This window comes from Prionailurus viverrinus, chromosome D4 (assembly GCF_022837055.1).
Source record: "Prionailurus viverrinus isolate Anna chromosome D4, UM_Priviv_1.0, whole genome shotgun sequence".
NCBI classification, from domain to species: domain Eukaryota; kingdom Metazoa; phylum Chordata; class Mammalia; order Carnivora; family Felidae; genus Prionailurus; species Prionailurus viverrinus.
Genome location: NC_062573.1, coordinates 58,202,987 through 58,220,025, shown reverse-complemented (window position 1 = coordinate 58,220,025; position 17,039 = coordinate 58,202,987). Strand labels below are relative to the sequence as shown.

Here is a 17,039-nt window from a genome sequence, read left to right as displayed (position 1 = left end):
CTGAGGCTTGTGCAAAATAGTTGCATTCAAATTAATTTTGCCCCCTTCTTCTTCCCCCTCCCCACTTCCCACTACTCCCCCCCTTTTAAGGAGAAAAAGGACCATTTAATCACCTTATAAGGGCAGAGAGCATTAAGGGAATTGAGCAGGAGTCAGGAGGCCCAGATCTTATTCTTGGCTCAGACAGGGACTTTCTGGGCAATCCCGGGGCTGTCCCTTAACCGCGTGCCTCTGTTGATGCAGCTGTAATATGGGGACACAGATGTATGTGTGTGGTGCCCAGGCGGAGCCTTTGGTGAGAGGTCCAAAGCTAAATGTGGGGTCCATTTTGCTGGTTGTGGGCTGTTTCCAATTTGAAATGGTTGTTTGCAGTTCAGGAATTGGAAATGACCTGGTAGGTCTTAAATTGATTACCTGTATATAGGTGCACTAAAAAAACAAACACGCAAATAAGCCTAGGGGCCCCTGATCTCTAGCAGTTAGATTGCTATGAGAACAACAGCTACTAGAATCTGATTGTACACAGAGCTTATCACAATTTTGTACCATTTTGATCAGTAAAGTATGGTGCAATTTTCCTCTGAAAAATTAGCATGTTTCCTGTGGTGTATTTGAAGAATGAAGAAGGAAAGGAGTGGGCATGTTCAAGTTCCTCTGGGCAGCATCTGGGGACCCCTCTTGTGGTGAAGGCCTGGTTAAAATCTGCACCTGGGCCAGAGGTCTCTGGGGTTTTGCCTTTTCCTCTGTGATTTCATTGTGTTCACCTGCCAAAATCATTTAACGCTGACTGTAGTTACGTTGGCTGGTTTTCTAGTGAACGGAGCTGAGGCTGCCTTCTCACAAAGTGCTCTCCTTGCTTCTTCTGACTTTGGTGAATCCCAGGAGAGCTGCCCTTCTCATGACTCTCCCTGTGGTCCCAAGGCTTTTCCTCCCTTCTCCATGGCTGCCCAGCCCTCGGCTGACCCAGAAACTCTTAAACATGTCTATTGGGAACAGTGGAGAAGATTTGCATCCACTACACCTGAGAAAGAAGGTCCAAGGGTTTGTCTTCTTGGGATTGTGGTGGGTGTCTTTGAACTTGGGTTGAGTTAATCACCACCTGATGGCAGTGTGATAACAGAGCTCCTGACCAAATTAAGGCCATGGAATGGGGACCTCACCCATCCTTCTCTCTCCTCCTCCTTAGAATGCATCACTGAACTCCATCAGCCCAAAGTGGATTCTTGTTCATGAGAGACAGTGAGACATTTCACATTGGACTGGCTCCCAAACATCCCATGGAAAAGATCTATGCTTTTAAACTTTTCCACATATGCATTTCAGGTGTGCTGGGATCAGGTCATTTTTGCACACCATGCCTCCTTCTCTTACCTTCTTCTGCTCTAGTCTCTTGTCCACCATATTTACTGCCAGAGTGAAACAAGAAAGTGGTCACACTGTCTTTAAAAACATCTGACCTCCTCTCCACTGTCTGCAGATGGGCTCCAAATTCCTTTGCACTCTTAGGCGGCCCTTCTTGAGTTAGCTCTGACCTCATTCCATCTTCTTCTCTTTCCCTCCCCTCCTCTCTCTCTATCTCTTCCTAGATAGCTTCAGGTCTGCGGACACATTGTTCCTTCTCTAGCAATGCATTCCTTTCACTTCCTTGGCTTTCCGGTGAACTCCTGTGCAGCCTTCATGACCCAATTGAAATGTGATATATTAAGGTTTCCTAGAGGTTGCTCCCAACACTACCTGCAGACAGAGTCAATTACTCCTTCCTTTGAGCTGTCATTGCCCCTTTGTGAATTTCTCTTTCAGAGGAAGTATCATGTCATACGGGAACTATGTGCTCACATGCCCATCTCCTTCCCTAAACTATGAACTCCTCACGGTCAGGGGTAAGATCTTATTCATCTTTATTCTGGGTCAAGGCCAATGGGTGCTCAATAAATAGGACAGGAAGGCATGTATTCAACTCTAGGGTCTGATAAGTAGATTTCATTATTTTAGATTTTGAAGGCATCTAGACATTGACATCACTAATAACTTACATATGTTTTCTATATTTTGGAAGGTAAGTATTAATGTAAGCTCACTTTTAGAACTACCACAAAGCAAAGATACAACTTAGGCTAAAAAGCACCATGTAAGTGGAATAGTCCTGTTTTAGGCAGACCGCTTTAATGGAGAGAGGTTCACATACTCTCACTGGAGCAATAAGAACACTTCAGTTTTCCTCCACATTTATTGTGTGTTGGGCCCTTCTCTGGCAATGCATTTCCTTCCCTGTACATTGTTCACTGGGCCCGTCCAACAACCTTTCAAGGTGGCATTATTATTCTGATTTTGTAGGTGGGGAAATGGAAAATGAGGTAAATTGCAAAGTCATGCAGCTAGTAATACAGATGGTGAACTGGCAGGCTAATGTTGAAGCCTCTACATCTCACCAGTGCTAACCACCGCACCATTGCTGCCAACCAGCCCCCCGCCGCTGATCACCACTGACCACCCCTCCCCCAACCCCCTCGCCCCCCACCTTCACTACCATCTAATGAATGAGGGGAATCGGGGTTGTGCAAGTAATACTAATAACAATTTTAGGAAACATCGTGTCTTAATCACTATTGTATGTATTAACTTATTTAATCCTGACACTGACTCCATGAGAGGGATACAATTATTATCCTCATTTTACAGATGAGAAAACAGAGACAGAGAAGTTAGCAGTTTGCCCAGAGGCCACGTAGTTAAGTGGCAAACCTGGGCTAGAAACCCAGACAGACTGGCTCCAGAGGCCACGCTCATAATGACCTTGCTCGGCAATCTCCCAGGAAACTCGTCCCCGGGGAACCAGGACAGCTGTTCCGAGAAGATCTGGAGCTGTAGGAGCATGAGGAATTTGGGGTCTCAGGGGCCATACCTGGGCCCACTGAGGTCCTCCACTATCAGGTCCTCTGAAGTCACTCTAAATAGACACAACGTTCCAGGTAAGAACAGCGTTGTTCCCATGTAAACACAGGCCTCATGAGGAGCAGTCCGGAAGGCCACCCCTGCTTCTTCTAGACAAACATTCTGAAAGGCTCAGAAGACTCTCTTCTCAAGGGCTCTGCTCTTACCCCGCTCAGCAGAGTCACTTTGTGGCCTCCAACACCCCCTACCTGCACTCTGTCTCCCTCTACTATACACAGCTTCCCCCCACTCCCCTCCACCACCTCCTACCTTCCTCAGAGGCTCAGGTTGGCAGGACCAGGCTGGCCTCCCTAACATGTGGACTTTGTTTTGCCCAATGACTCTCTGTCCACCTCTCCACTTCAGGTGCAGCTGCCAATCACTTTATATTTTTTCAGATTCAGTTTTTGGAAGGAAGATATTGATAGGTCTGCTTTGACTTTTCAAGCTGAGTATGGCATAGCTTTCCACGAGCCTAAGACCTTACTGTCTTTGGTCCAGGTATGAGGTCTTGAGCCAGCTTTAGGGACACAGATGGGGACAAGAAAAAAAAAAGCACAGAGACACATGGGGAAAGAAATGGCCACCCAGGGCTGTCTCTGCATCAGGGGCTGAGGACAGGGTGGTCCCTTTGAAGGGGCTATAAATATGGCAGTCACCAGGATGGATGTGTTGGGTATAGTACCATGGGGTGTGAACAGTCTCTCTGTTCTCCGTCACCCAACACCTGTCCCACCCCGATCCAAGAAGGGTTGCTCTAGAACTACAGAAAGCAGGGTCCTCCCACTGCTGAATATCTGTAAAATGAACTCATTCTGTCAGGTTCCAGAAGAAAACAGATGAAACAGAAACAGGCGAGCAGGGTGACTAGAGAGAGTTCAGTGAAGGAACTGTTTACAAAGCTGTGGGTGGGCAGGATAAAGTGGTGACACGTTGGAGACCCACGGCCATCTTTAGGTCACCGGGGCCTGGAGAGAGCTATAGCCATCACAGTGGCTGTGTCTGCAGGAGACGGCCACACAACAACCACACGGCTTTCAGGAGAGGAATACAGTGTCTGCCCACCTGTGACTCAGAAAGAAAGGAGCCAGGGAGATCAGTACCTCCCTCTCCCCCTCCTCCTGCCCTTTGATCTATTGCCAGTGTCTGCTTGAAGCTGCTGGAGCCAGGGGCAGAGCCCCGAGGGAAGATATGGCAGAGTACAGAGCACGGTGGGACGCAGAAGGTCAGAGCAGATCACACTCAGCACCCTCACTTTCCTCACCCTGAAGTGCTTGTTGGCCAGAAGCAACCACACTGACTCGGTCCCAAGGAAGTAGCATATTCCCTGCTTATTACATTTCACATATTTTCAAGTGAAAGGAAATCAGACTTGGAGTTCGCATCCTGGAGCTTCAAGTATGTTTTTCTGGGACCTTATGAGAATTTCCACCTCAGTGGAGAGGTGGATATTCCTGAAACACCAAAAGGATGTTGGAGAAAGTGGGACACACGGATTTGCTAAGGACTGGCTGTTCAGCTGAGCGTGTGCAGCAGGGAGCAGGAGTGTGTGGCCGACCCAGCTGGAGGCGGGTGGGCCTGTGGCGCCTCAGGGAATGGCAGGCTGTCATCCCTGACAGCCAGGAATCCAACATAAGGCCTCCAGAATGTAAGGTACAACCCAAGAGAGAGACGGGAAACTGGAAAATGCTGAAAAGAATTTTGCACTTTACGCTTCTGCCAGGTGGTAGAATGAGGGTTTCAAATAGAAATAAAGTTTTATGTAAAAAAAAATAATAATAATAAGGGGCCCCTGGGTAGCTCAGTGGGTTAAGTGTCCAACTCTTGGTTTTGGCTCAGGTCATGATCCCATGGTTCATGAGTTCGAGCCACGCGTCGCGCTCTGCAATGACAGGGTAGAGTCTGCCTGGATTCTCTCTCCCTCTCTTTCTGCCCCTTCCCCCCAAATAAATAGATAAACATTAAAAAAATAAATTGTGTATGGGGTTTTTGTTTTGTTTTGTTTCTTGTTTTTTTGTTTTTGCTTTTGTTTTTGTTTTTGGCACACTTGCCTTTGGCAGTGGGATATTCAAAACACAGCAAACTCTACTGTTGCTGCTTGGAATAGAGGATAATGCCTAAATCCACAACTACAGTACACCTTTGGCCCTTCCTATATCTGCATTCCTTTAGGATAGAACTATTCCCAGAGGAGGAGTTTATCCTGAGTTAAAAGGTGTTAATTGATGTAGTGTTCAAGTCTACAAAAAGTTGCTGATAGAATAAGATACGGCACTCAAGGAAAGTTGCTTCATTATTTCATCTTTGAAGGTCCAAATGAAGTCTTGTTTAGTTTTAAAAAAATACCTCCCAGGGAGTTAAAAATGTACTGGCCTCAAGTATATCTCTTTCCCATCGCTCATGCATGTTCACACAAAGAGGAAACCACTAAGGGATGCTTGATGTTTAGTTGTTCTAGATGTTAGTGGGAGGCAGGGAGGTTGAAGGTCCTGGCATGTGCCTCTAATTTATTTCCTTCTACTTTCCCAGGAGTGGGAAAAAAAATATTTGTGAACTTTCTGTTATTAAAAAGTTCATGCTGTCTGCTTAGCTCCTACCTATAATCTCCTCCTTTCTCTGGACCAGGAATGAGCTTCGATGTCCAGATTAACTCAACTAGCAGATTGTGATTTTGTGTGCTTAGCAAAAAGATGAGTATGAGTAATTTCTTCTTCAGAAAGACTCTTTTGACCTTCTGCTCTGTCTTTTATGTCTTCCTTCTACTGCATCAGCCACTCCACTCGTGAAAGACACGGACTTTCTGAAAGGGTCTTTCTTCTCTCCAAGCGTGCGCCTCCTCTCTCCTTCTCAATCTCTTTGTCTCTTCCCAACACGCAATTAAAACATTACAAGTTATGGCCAGTGTTTTCTTAACAACTGAGGATTCTGAGCCTTCATCACTTACTTAAGGTTAATGGTCATGGGACACATGACAGTCGTCCTTGTGTAATAACCTCCCATTTGGCAGCTAACCACTCCTAATGTCATGAAATTAAGATATTGTTCTTTTTTCCGTTATCCTTGGGCACTGATTTTCACACTTCAGGTCCTGAAATCAATGCAATGTGCCATGACCAGCATTAAAAATTAAAATAGAATAGAATAGAATAGAATAGGTCAGACTATGTTGCATATATGAAAATAAATATGAGAACTTTGTTTTAGTTATGCCTATTTCTGTATGCTTGTTTTGGCTTGGGGCATAAAATGTATTTCTTATTGTGGATCACTGCAAAGTTCTGAAGCCACTGAACTAAATTATTGAAAAGCAAAGTCTTAAACTCACAAGCAAGTTTTTGCCATAAAGACTTGGCCTCATGGGCTGGTGTCAGGTGCCCTGCTAGATTTCAGGGTCCTATCTGTCCCCATGTTTCCAGTTTCTCAAAAACATTTCCACTCCTAATTCCATGTCCCAAAGTGCTGCTGTCCCCCAACTAGCACCACACTCCTACTTCCTGCTAAGATGACAGGCCTCAGAAAATATATTACCTAGATACATGCTGTGGTACATCCTACAGTAGACTTTGGATTCTTTTGTCTGGGAAACTGTCGCAGACATGGTTCTGGGACTGATCTCATAGAAAAACTTCGGACTTTTTTTTTCTTTTCCTTCCAGCACACTCTCTCATTTGTCTAGCCCAACCCACCAAACCATGACTAGGGGATCTTTGAGATGGTTTTATAACACTCTAGGCAGCTATAAGAGGACTGTTACTGATGTTACAGTCTCATTTTCTCTGTTTACTCTTGGATGATAGTCTACTGGCTTTTAAAAAAGGGTAAACCCAAGAGAAAATTTAAACTTCAGCCAAAAATCTCAGTGATTTAACAAAACTCCATCAAATAATCATACATTTTCTCAACAAGCATTTACTGAGCAACTATTTTTCTGTGTCAGGCCCTGTGAACAAGACTGGCTATACAACAGGAATGTAAATCCACTTACTAGCCTTAAACTCTGACTCTGGGGCAAGAGAAGTATCCTGAAAAATAATTATGATGCCAGTTTTTATTGATGTGGGAATAAAGATCTGTGGTTCTTCAGAGAAAGGAAATAACACTTGACCTGGGAAAAGGTGGGAGAGCTTTTTACAAAGGAAGGGACATCTGAGCTGAGTCTGGAGGCACTGGGGTTAGTGTAAAGCCTGGCTGGAGAGGAGGCTCTAAGGTGAACTGGGGCTGGATTATAAAGAGCTTCACGTGCCAGATTTAAGAGGATGGGTTTTCCAAAGGGCAACAGGGTCATAGCCAATAATGGTTTTAAAGCAATTAATTGATTTGATTCATCTTATGAACAAATTGTTCAATCCAGATTTGTTTGCAATAGCAAAAAGTTAGAAACAAGTTACTGTCCATAATGATAGGACATCAATGAATGTCTACAATAAGATAACATAGGGCCAGAAAAAAAAGACATATATGCTATACATTAGCACAAAAAGAATGGTTGATGGAATTTTATTGAAAATTTTTTTACTTTTACTATCGCAATACTTTCTCTTAACCTCATTGCAAATTCTGACTTTAAGTCTGAATATTTTTAAAGATTTCCCAGTAAAATCCTGTGCAAAAGAAAAGAGTCTAAGATAAAAGTAATAAAAAGTAACTCCAGATCAACAGAAGGCTCAGAATTTTTTCCAAGTCCACGATATACTTAGGGACGTTCTTGGAGCCTTATGGTGATGGTAACAGAAAGACACACTTTTTCCTTGCATTTCTTTTTTTTTTTTAATGTTTTTTTATTTTTATTTCTGAGACAGAGACAGAGCATGAGTGGGGGAGGGGCAGAGAGAGAGGGAGACACAGAATAGAAGCAGGCTCCAGGCTCTGAGCTGTCAGCACGGAGCCTGACGCGGGGCTTGAACCCACAAACCGTGGAATCATGACCTGAGCCAAAGTCAGTCGCTCAACCGACTGAGCCACCCAGGCACCCCCCTTGCATTTCTTAAATTTCAGTTCCTGGTGATATTCCTGGGATCTTGTATCTATATTGCTATCCTGTTGTCATAGTTTTTTGCCCTTCAGTACTCAGTATTGTGACCCCTGCTCGTATAAACCTCCTTCTCACCCCGATCTGTTATGCCTACTGTAAGCCTAACTGGTTCTGGCAGCCAGGCACTCCTGTCACCACCAGCATTTATTCTTCTACTCAGACCAGCATGATAAAAAGCAAGAAAGAGTGCCCCTCTGTTCTTACCTGGCAAACCAGGTACCATTTCCAGCTGTGTTTCTCATACAGTATTTTGCTGAGGGTTCAATTCTACTATCATCTGGATGTCTCTTCATGATTGACTGATTCCCCTCATGAGTTGGACTACAGAAAGTTAAAAATGATGAGAATTCCTGTACTATTTCAAGTAGGCACTAGTACAAGGAAGGAGCAGAATATACATCTCAGAGGAGATTCTAGTATATTTAAGAATTTAGTAGTACAACCAAAGTAAAAGAATACATAAACAATGCATTTGCAAATGAGGCACCATTCCAAAGGTAACCCAAATATATGTCCCGTGTGGGCCAGTTTTTGTAGTCCCATTCAAAGAAAACATTTTCAAATGAATATGCTTTGAAGAATGATGGAAATTTTACTATACGTTTTCTTAACAAAATTCATCTCTAAAAAACTTCCCAAAGTTCTCTAGAGATATTTTCTCCTCCCAAAGCTCAATACTCCCAATAGCTACCAAATCTCCCTCCTTCCTCTCATCCATGCAGCATGGATGGATGCAGCATGTTCATTGCTCCCCCACTCTCTCCTTTAAAAGCTCTTCTTTCTTCCACACTGTATCACAGTGTAGTACCTCACTGGCCACTAGGACTTCTGTGTCCACTTGCCTCTTCTCCTAGATCTCTCTAGGATGGCCAGAGAATCTAGAATTGCCCCTCTTCCTGACCATCCCTTGGTTCTTGTGGACAAAAGCATCTGGCAAGTCCTTGGAGATAGAGCTGTTTTCTCACTTCAATAAAGAACTCAAGAAGCATTTTGAGGAATAAAATTCTCCACCTTGCTAACAAGTCAGTAGCTCATGGCTGATACTACTGATTCACTATTTGGGGGAAAATGTTAAATTTCCTACCTCACACAAAAATGCACTCCAGATGGTCTGAAGAGTTCAATGTGTAAAATAAAAACATCGATGAACTACAAAAATACAGGTGGATATTTACCTAGTCACATAAGAGTGAAGAAAGGAATCATAAAACTAAAGACCTTGGCTATCACTTCATAAAAATATAAAATTCTGCATGTCATAAAAAGCCACAGAAATTTTTAGAAATGAAAAGCTAAAGGAAGATTTGCAACAGTTAAGACAAGTTGACATTTCTTTTTGCTAACATAAAGAAGCTCTTACAAATCAATATGAAAAAGACAAACACTTCACCAGGAAAATGGGCAAAAGCTGTAAACAATTTATATAAGTCTGGAAAGCCATTAGATATTGAAAACAAAATGTCCAGGCTTCATGAAGGTAACATCCCTGTGAAAGGTGGTCCTAGCTCTGCTAGGAGGGGTGGCCTGAGGTTGCAAGGGAAACAGTGGCTCATGGCTTACAGTTGGGTGATAGCAACAATGGTCCTGCCTCAGGGCATTAGATGTTGGCTTGGACCTAGGAAGATGTGAGAGGAGGTTCCTAGAGGTGTATCCTTACAGGCTTTTTTCTTGTGAAGCCCTGGAGGCCGAGTATGCAGCAGAATAATCCCCTTGTCCATTACAGCCACTGCAAAATACCTCTGCTCAAAGCACTCTGAGTGGCTCCTCCAAGGTTTTCTGGCCTCAGCCTTTAAGAACCACCTTACCAGCACAGGTGTCTCTCCCACTTCCTTGTATCCCACAGCTTCTGCTGGATAGAGTCTACTGTGGCCATATGTCCCATTTCTTTGTGTCCTTTCCAGAAGGCACTGGCATACAGAATTCCTGGCCTGCCCCTCAGCCAGCAGCCGCCCACCTCTGCAGACCTCCGAGTTTAGCTGGTGTCTCTTCATTGTGCTAGATTAATGGCAGTCCACCCCAAAGAACTGCTATTGATGGGAACAAAGCCCAGATGCTTTTCTGGGCTCTGACTGGCATTAGCTCGCTGAACAGGCTTCTTGAGCTGGCTTTGCCTATCCAGTACCTTTCCCTGCACTGACCTCCCTTTCCCACACCATCTCTGACTCTTGACAGTGGAAGAATCTTGAGAATGGGGATAGTTTTGGATCTCCAGTCACTACCAGCAGGTGGAATGCTCTAGCTTTCACACTTTCAAGGTGAGTGGATGACATTTGTTGAACCCCACTCTAAAGACGTCCTTCCACAAAATATTATCTGGTCTAAATTAATGAGGAGCTGAAATCCTTTCACATATGAGCTGTTTTGACTAGAAGTTTTTTGTTTTTTAAATTTAAGTAAACTCTACCCTCAACATGGGCTCAAACAACCCCAAGATTAAAAGTCGCATGCTCTACTGACTAAGTCAGCCAGGCATCCCTTAACTAACAGTTTTTTTAAAAAGTAATCTTTTCATGGAAAAAATGTTTTTAATTAATTGTACATTCTTTGAGCTGAAATCTTTTTTTGATCAAAATGCGTGTATTTTGATCTAGTACACTAATGATCTAGTCAGGATTCAGAAATGGCAAAGCTTGGTTGGTTTCTCTAACAAACGATGGTGGCTCATCACTAAACTAAAAATAATACTGTGTTTGGGGAACTCTGCTTTTCCTCCAGTTTCTCCATTAACTTCATACTGAGGACTGAGTGAAGCATTTAAGCATGCGCAATTGAAATGTGCTCCTACCATGTTTCCTATTCACGGCTTTCTCTACTGACATCCTTTTCATGACAACCCTCATAATTTTATGGACCGGGGAGTTTCGTTTTCCTTAAATCACTGCATATTTTATATACTCCTAACTGGTAGGAAAAATGGAAATCTTTAAAAGATCTGGATGATTCAACAAAAAATGTTTAAGCAATTTTTAGTTCCAAGACTCAGAACTTGGCAGGCTTTCAGTGACTTATTTGGCATTTAGAGCCATTGGGTTGTTGTAAGGGAAGAACTCTATAGTGATACACATTACTCTGAACACTTCTGTCCTCTAAATATGTGGTTTTCCTCCCCACACCAACCAATTCGGCAATACCAGCTGGGTGTCCTACGATTTAATTGAATTCTGACACTATCTACCTGGAGACAAGCAGATTGGTTCCGCCTCCCCCCACCACTCACACTTCAGATGCCAATCCCCTGTCCAGGTTGTCACCTGTGTTTCTGACTACCTATGAATTCCACAAGGCCCTCCTCGGATTCAATTAATTTGTTAGAGCTGCTCACGGAACCCAGGAAAACACTTATTTACTAGATTGCAGGTTTGTTGTAGAAGGATATAACTCAAAACAGCCAGATGGAAGAGATCCATTGGGCAAGCTATGTGGGAAAGTGCTGGGAGTTTCCATGCCCTTTTCAGATATGCCACTCTCCCCAGATTTCCATGTGCTCACCAACCTGGAAGCTCTCCAAACCTCATCCCCCTTTTGGATTTTCATGGAGGCTTCATGACATAAAAGTTCATCAATCATGAACTCATGGACCATTGGTGATTGAACTAATCTCCAGCCCCTCCCCCCTCCCTGGAGGTCACAGTGAGAGTCAGTGGGAAAACTGAAATTTCCAGCCCTCCAAGCACTGTTGGTTCTCCTGGCAACCAGCCCCCATCCTTAAGTTACCAGGAGGCTTTCCAAAAGTCAATGTAAACTCAGGTTTGGTTGAAAGGGGCTCATTTTGAATAACAGGATGCTGCTTTCACCTTTATGTTTTAAAACTATTTTAGGAACTAAGGACAACAGATGTCTAAGGACAACTAAGACCAGACGATGTAACAAAAGATGCTCCCATTGCACTTAATTAGGAAATTCCAAGAGTTTTAGGAGCTCTGTGTCAGAAACAGGGTAAAGACCAAATATATATTTCGTAGTATAAACCATGGTATCACAGTTGTGCAAATGAGCTTCTGTGTGTGTGTCCCCATGAGTGTATGTGTCTATGAGTGTGTGTTTCCTAGTAGTTAACCAACCTAATTCTGGGGTTCCCATTTATTTGTTCACCCTTCTATGTGGACAGCTTAATTGTTATTTTCCTTACATCTAACTAGAGGTGGATCTGAATAATTTCTAGAAACATCAGGAAGTATGAGTTTGTGGAATGTGTTCAGTCTTTCAGATATTTATAAATTAAGTTAGAAGTCCGTGAAATGTGCTTCTACCCCTAAAAGTGCTTTTTGCCTACAAAATCCTCTTATCACTTCATGGCAATTCAGCTCTATCCACTAGCCTACATTTAATGCTTCTTGCTGATTAGCACAAATGGGAGTCATTCTAGCCTCTGGTCAGCATCCTAGAAAACTTTGCCACTGTCCGCAGTAAATGAAGTGATGTTTTCTGTTTTCAAGAGACAAAAAGAAAATATGTGTTGTTTCCAGGTAAATAGATGTTGAAGCTATATAACTGAAAATGCTTGGGCAGTTTAGGAAGCACATTGCATAAAGACGTTTTAGCTCTGGTCACAAAGAGACCTTAATTTGAGTCCACGAGGGCCAAAAACAGCAACAATTCCTTGGATCTTCAAAAACTCCTGCTGGTCTTGAGAAAGTTCCTTGGCTGTAGGTAGAAACAGGTTCCTGGATAAACCAAATTTCCCCAGAGTCTATCGGTATCCCTGGGATCAGCTCCAGAGGGCTTTTGCATTACAATGACTATAATGCAGGAGCCTTTTGGTGTCTCACCTGTAACTTGCATCTCCTCAGTATTCTGCTTCTCCAATTCTCCAAGAGGCTTTCTCAGCTGCAGGACCATGCTGAATCCACACGGGAGACAGGTTGGAAGTGTCAGGGAGCTAACAGCCCCTGGAGTCACTCTCGGCCGACAACCCAACAACGGAGAGGAGCTGGAAAATGACAACTCAGAGGCACGTTTTGCACCCCCCCACCCTCTGTCTCCTAGAGGTTCCCAGCAGGTTGGACCCTTGTCAGAAACGGTAACCTGCTGCCTGTAAGGACATTCCTCTCCTCTCTGCCTCACTCCCCCTCTACTCCTCTTGGTTTCTTTTTGTTTTATTAAAAGTGATTTTTTAAATGTGTATTGTTTTTGAGAGAGAGAGAGAGTGAGCAGGGGAGGGACAGAGAGAGAGAATCCCAAGCAGGCTCTGCACTGTTGCCACAGAGCGCGACACAGGGCTCCAACTCAGGTCATGACCTGAGCCGAAATCAAGAGTAGGAGGCTTACCCGACTGAACCACCCAGGTGCCCCTCCTTGGTTTCTGAGATTGTCTTCTAAATGAAGTGGGGCACATCAATGTGTCTCAAAATCAGCTTCCAGGGAAACCGATCCTAATGCAATGTTGTGGAATAGTTGTTTTCCGTGCAATGTCTCTTAGGTTAACTGGAGTCTCTTGGTCTAACATACAGGTGACTTTAAATTGCATGTCAGTGAGTAGGAGGACCTGATAATTATAGCCAGTCATTTATGTTAGATCGCTGCAGCTAAGAGAGCTGAATTAAGTGAATATGAAAAAGAATACACAAAGGTCACTACCAAGGCAGGACCGTGATGCACAGAACTCTTGTCTCCTCCCCCACAAAAATCCCTGTTCTCCCTGGAGCTTCCCTATCTTAGTCAAAAGCAACCCTAATGCTCAATGCACAAGCTCCTCCCTCAGGAGGTCACCCTTGACTCCTTCTTTCCCTCATATGCTCTATTGGATTTGTCACTGAATTCTGTTGCCTCTATTGTCAAAATACATCCCCAGTCCTGCCAGTTCTTATCATCACCTCTGCTGGACTCTGGCCCAAGCCATCATCATCCGCCCTCTATGGTCTAGTGCAAGTGTTGGCAAACCTTCTCTTTCTTATAAAGGGCCAAACAGTAAATAGTTTAGGTTTCTCTGGTCTTATGGTCCTGTTACAATTACTCATGTTTGCTCTTGGAGCACATAAACAGTCACAGATAAATGGACAAGTAAATGGATGCTGAAACTCAAATTTCACAAATTTTCACATGTCACAAAATAGTGCTTTCGGGGGATATTTTTGAACTACCTAAAAATGTAAAAGCTCTTCTTATCTCTCATACTGTACAAAAAACAGGTGGAAGACCAGATGTAGCTCCCAGGTTTGCGTACCTCCCTTGATCTAATCATGTAGCTACAGCCTGATCTCTGTAAAACCTGCCGCATCATGTCCTTTCTCAGCTCTTCTCCCGGAGCTTAACAGGAAGGGCCCTCAGTGCATGTGGCCCTGCACACCTGACCCTACTTTCTCCGGCACTCTTCCCTGCCTCTTCCCCTGCTGTCCCTTCTCTCCACCCACGTGGGCCTCCTCCGTTATAATGTGCTTCAGAGCCGTGGCACTAGCAGGCCAGATATTTGAATTCCCTTTCCCTAAATTTCAGGCTCTCTAAAGTACTTTTCCCTCCCCTCCTTTGAGCCTCTGCTTATGTGTCACCCTTTTAGAGTGAGTCCTTCCCCAGCCACTGTATTTAAACAAGCCCACCTACACACACACACACACACACACACACACACACGTGCCGCTCCTTGTCCCCCTTCCCTGCTTTACGGTTCCCCACATCATTCACCACCTATGACCTACTGTATATTTTGGTTGTGATTGTTCGATTCCCTGCACCCCTCTTCCAAAAACTAGAATGGAAGTTCCTCGAGGCTAAAGACGTTATGCCCCCAAACTTCCAGAAGAGTGTCGGATATGCAGTAGTAGGCAGTCCATGAAGATTTGTTAAATCAGTGAGTGAGTGAGTGAGTGAATGAATGAATAGTTCCCATTCTTCTGCTATTCTTTGGTAGAAAATGGGTACCTGCACTACTTACTGTATGTCTCAGGAGAAACATCATAGAAATGTTCAAGTCAGCCAATCAACTCTCCACTGGGGTGCAGACCCATCTGAGAGACCTAAGGAAGGAGATTAGCCATGTCCTACTAGCTGCAATTCCAGATTGATTAGTCATGGTGATGGAGAGAAATAAACATCATTCTCATCTTTGCTGGTGTATTTGACTCCAGTTGGGTTAGTTTTTTTTAATATCCCCTCTGCATAGTAATATTATTTTCAGTACTAATCATTCATAATCATGGTTATCCTAATTTGTTTATTAGTTCTAAAACAACTTAAAAAGAACAGTAAGTTGCAATTTAAAGATACGATTCACATTCATTAAAATGGTTCGCGGATGAAGCAAAATCTACACTTAATGAAAAGATACTACCCCTTGCAATTCGCACCAGAGTTTTAAATTTTAAACACAAACACTCCAAGTGATCACCTGGAGTACCTGAACTGAATACCTTAGACCGAGCTTCTCATCTTTACACGCATTGGGCTATCCCCGTGGATTGCAAAGCTGCCGCTTACTCCAGGAATATGGTGCCGCGGGGGCTGCTCTGGGAAGGATTCCTACCTGAAGTATTCCAAAGCCTTCTGAACTCAGTCTTAAGATGAAACCGTAGTAGAGCTGGGCCCTCATGTGTTGGAGGTCACCTGTATCAGTCAGTGGAAGCACTCCAAAGTAACCTCATATACAGTGCAATGTTATTAAAGGATAAGTCCAAAAACATGCTGATGTGAAGCATCTACACCATTAACACTCCACTGTAATCACAGCAATTGTTTACAAAGACCAACAAATTCCTACCCCCCTACCCCCACCCCCACCCCCCAGGAGTACTTTATCACTGGTGCTGTTTAGGATGATTGCACGTGGAGAAAATAAAAAGCCGGCCACACCTTGCTTGGGTGGGCTTTATGATCGTTTTTAAATTTCCCTCGAACACTCCATCCCATTGTGCACTTGGCTGGACCGCTCCTGTTGCCCCACCCTTGATACACCACCACTTATCATTTGTCCCCCATTCAGGAAAATCTTGAATCCCTGGTAGTAGAAAGCAGCTGCCAGTGCGCACAGTGTGTTCCCACATGCCTCAGCTTCAAACTGCGTTGTCGATCCATCCTGCAAATCTAGTAGATTACAGGGGAAAGGACCTAAGAGAGTCTGTTTAATACATTTCATTTTACGAAGAAAAAATTTATTTGTAATTTTAAATTTTGCAAATGCTTTCACTAGCATCATTTTCTATGTTTCTCAGACAAGCCTTTCAAGTGGTCAGGGTAAGCATTATTGCCTATTTAGAAGACATAAGTGTGACTTTGCTAGTTATCCCACATGTCCAAGGTTATACCATCTAGTACATCTCAAAGTCTAGTCTTGAAGACTCAAGGGCATGTAAGGCCTATATTTGCTTTTTACAATTATTTAGAACTCAAGGCCTTTGTTTACACACCTAGGCTCAGACACCATTACTTTAGGGAACTCTGAGCTACAATTTCAAAATCCACAGAGTAACTGAGGAAACAGCCATTTCTTGTAGGAAGGAGCCAAGTTTGATTCAACCTTGTGTTTCCAGGACACACAGGGGCACTTGGAATCTTGAGAGGTTGGTGCTGAGTTGGTAGGCATAATGCAATGACTCAAAGACCATTTCCACAAGAAGCGGTATAAAGATCTGAGTGGTTTTATTACTAATTTTTATTTTTTTAAGTTTATTTATGTTTAAAATAATCTCTATACACAATGTGGGCTTGAACTCACAGCCCTAGAGATCAAGAATTGCATGCTTTTCTGACTGAGTCAGTTAGGCACCCCAAGTCCTGTGTGCTTTTAAAGAAGAAAAACCTGGGGGCGCCTGGGTGGCGCAGTCGGTTAAGCGTCTGACTTCAGCCAGGTCACGAGCTTGCGGTCCGTGAGTTCGAGCCTTGCGTCAGACTCTGGGCTAATGGCTTGGAGCCTGTTTCCGACTCTGTGTCTCCCTCTCTCTCTGCCCCTCCCCCGTTCATGCTCTGTCTCTCTCTGTCCCAAAAATAAATAAAAACGTTGAAAAAAAATTTAAAAAAAGAAGAAAAACCTGAAAACAGTCCCTAAAGTTTTCCATGATGATAATAATTGCCATTTTTGAGTACTTTCATTTTTTATATAATTTTTTAAATGTTTGTTTTCAAAAGAGAGACCATGAGTGGGTGAGGG

The 17,039-nt window shown here is 43.5% G+C and overlaps 1 non-coding gene across 1 annotated transcript; it reads right to left on the bottom strand.

Annotated features, from left to right (window-relative positions):
- Positions 1 to 7,814: 7,814 nt before the first annotated feature.
- On the bottom strand, positions 7,815 to 7,899 carry TRNAQ-UUG (transfer RNA glutamine (anticodon UUG)). Its single transcript has one exon. It is a non-coding gene; the product is annotated as a tRNA-Gln (tRNA).
- Positions 7,900 to 17,039: the final 9,140 nt, after the last annotated feature.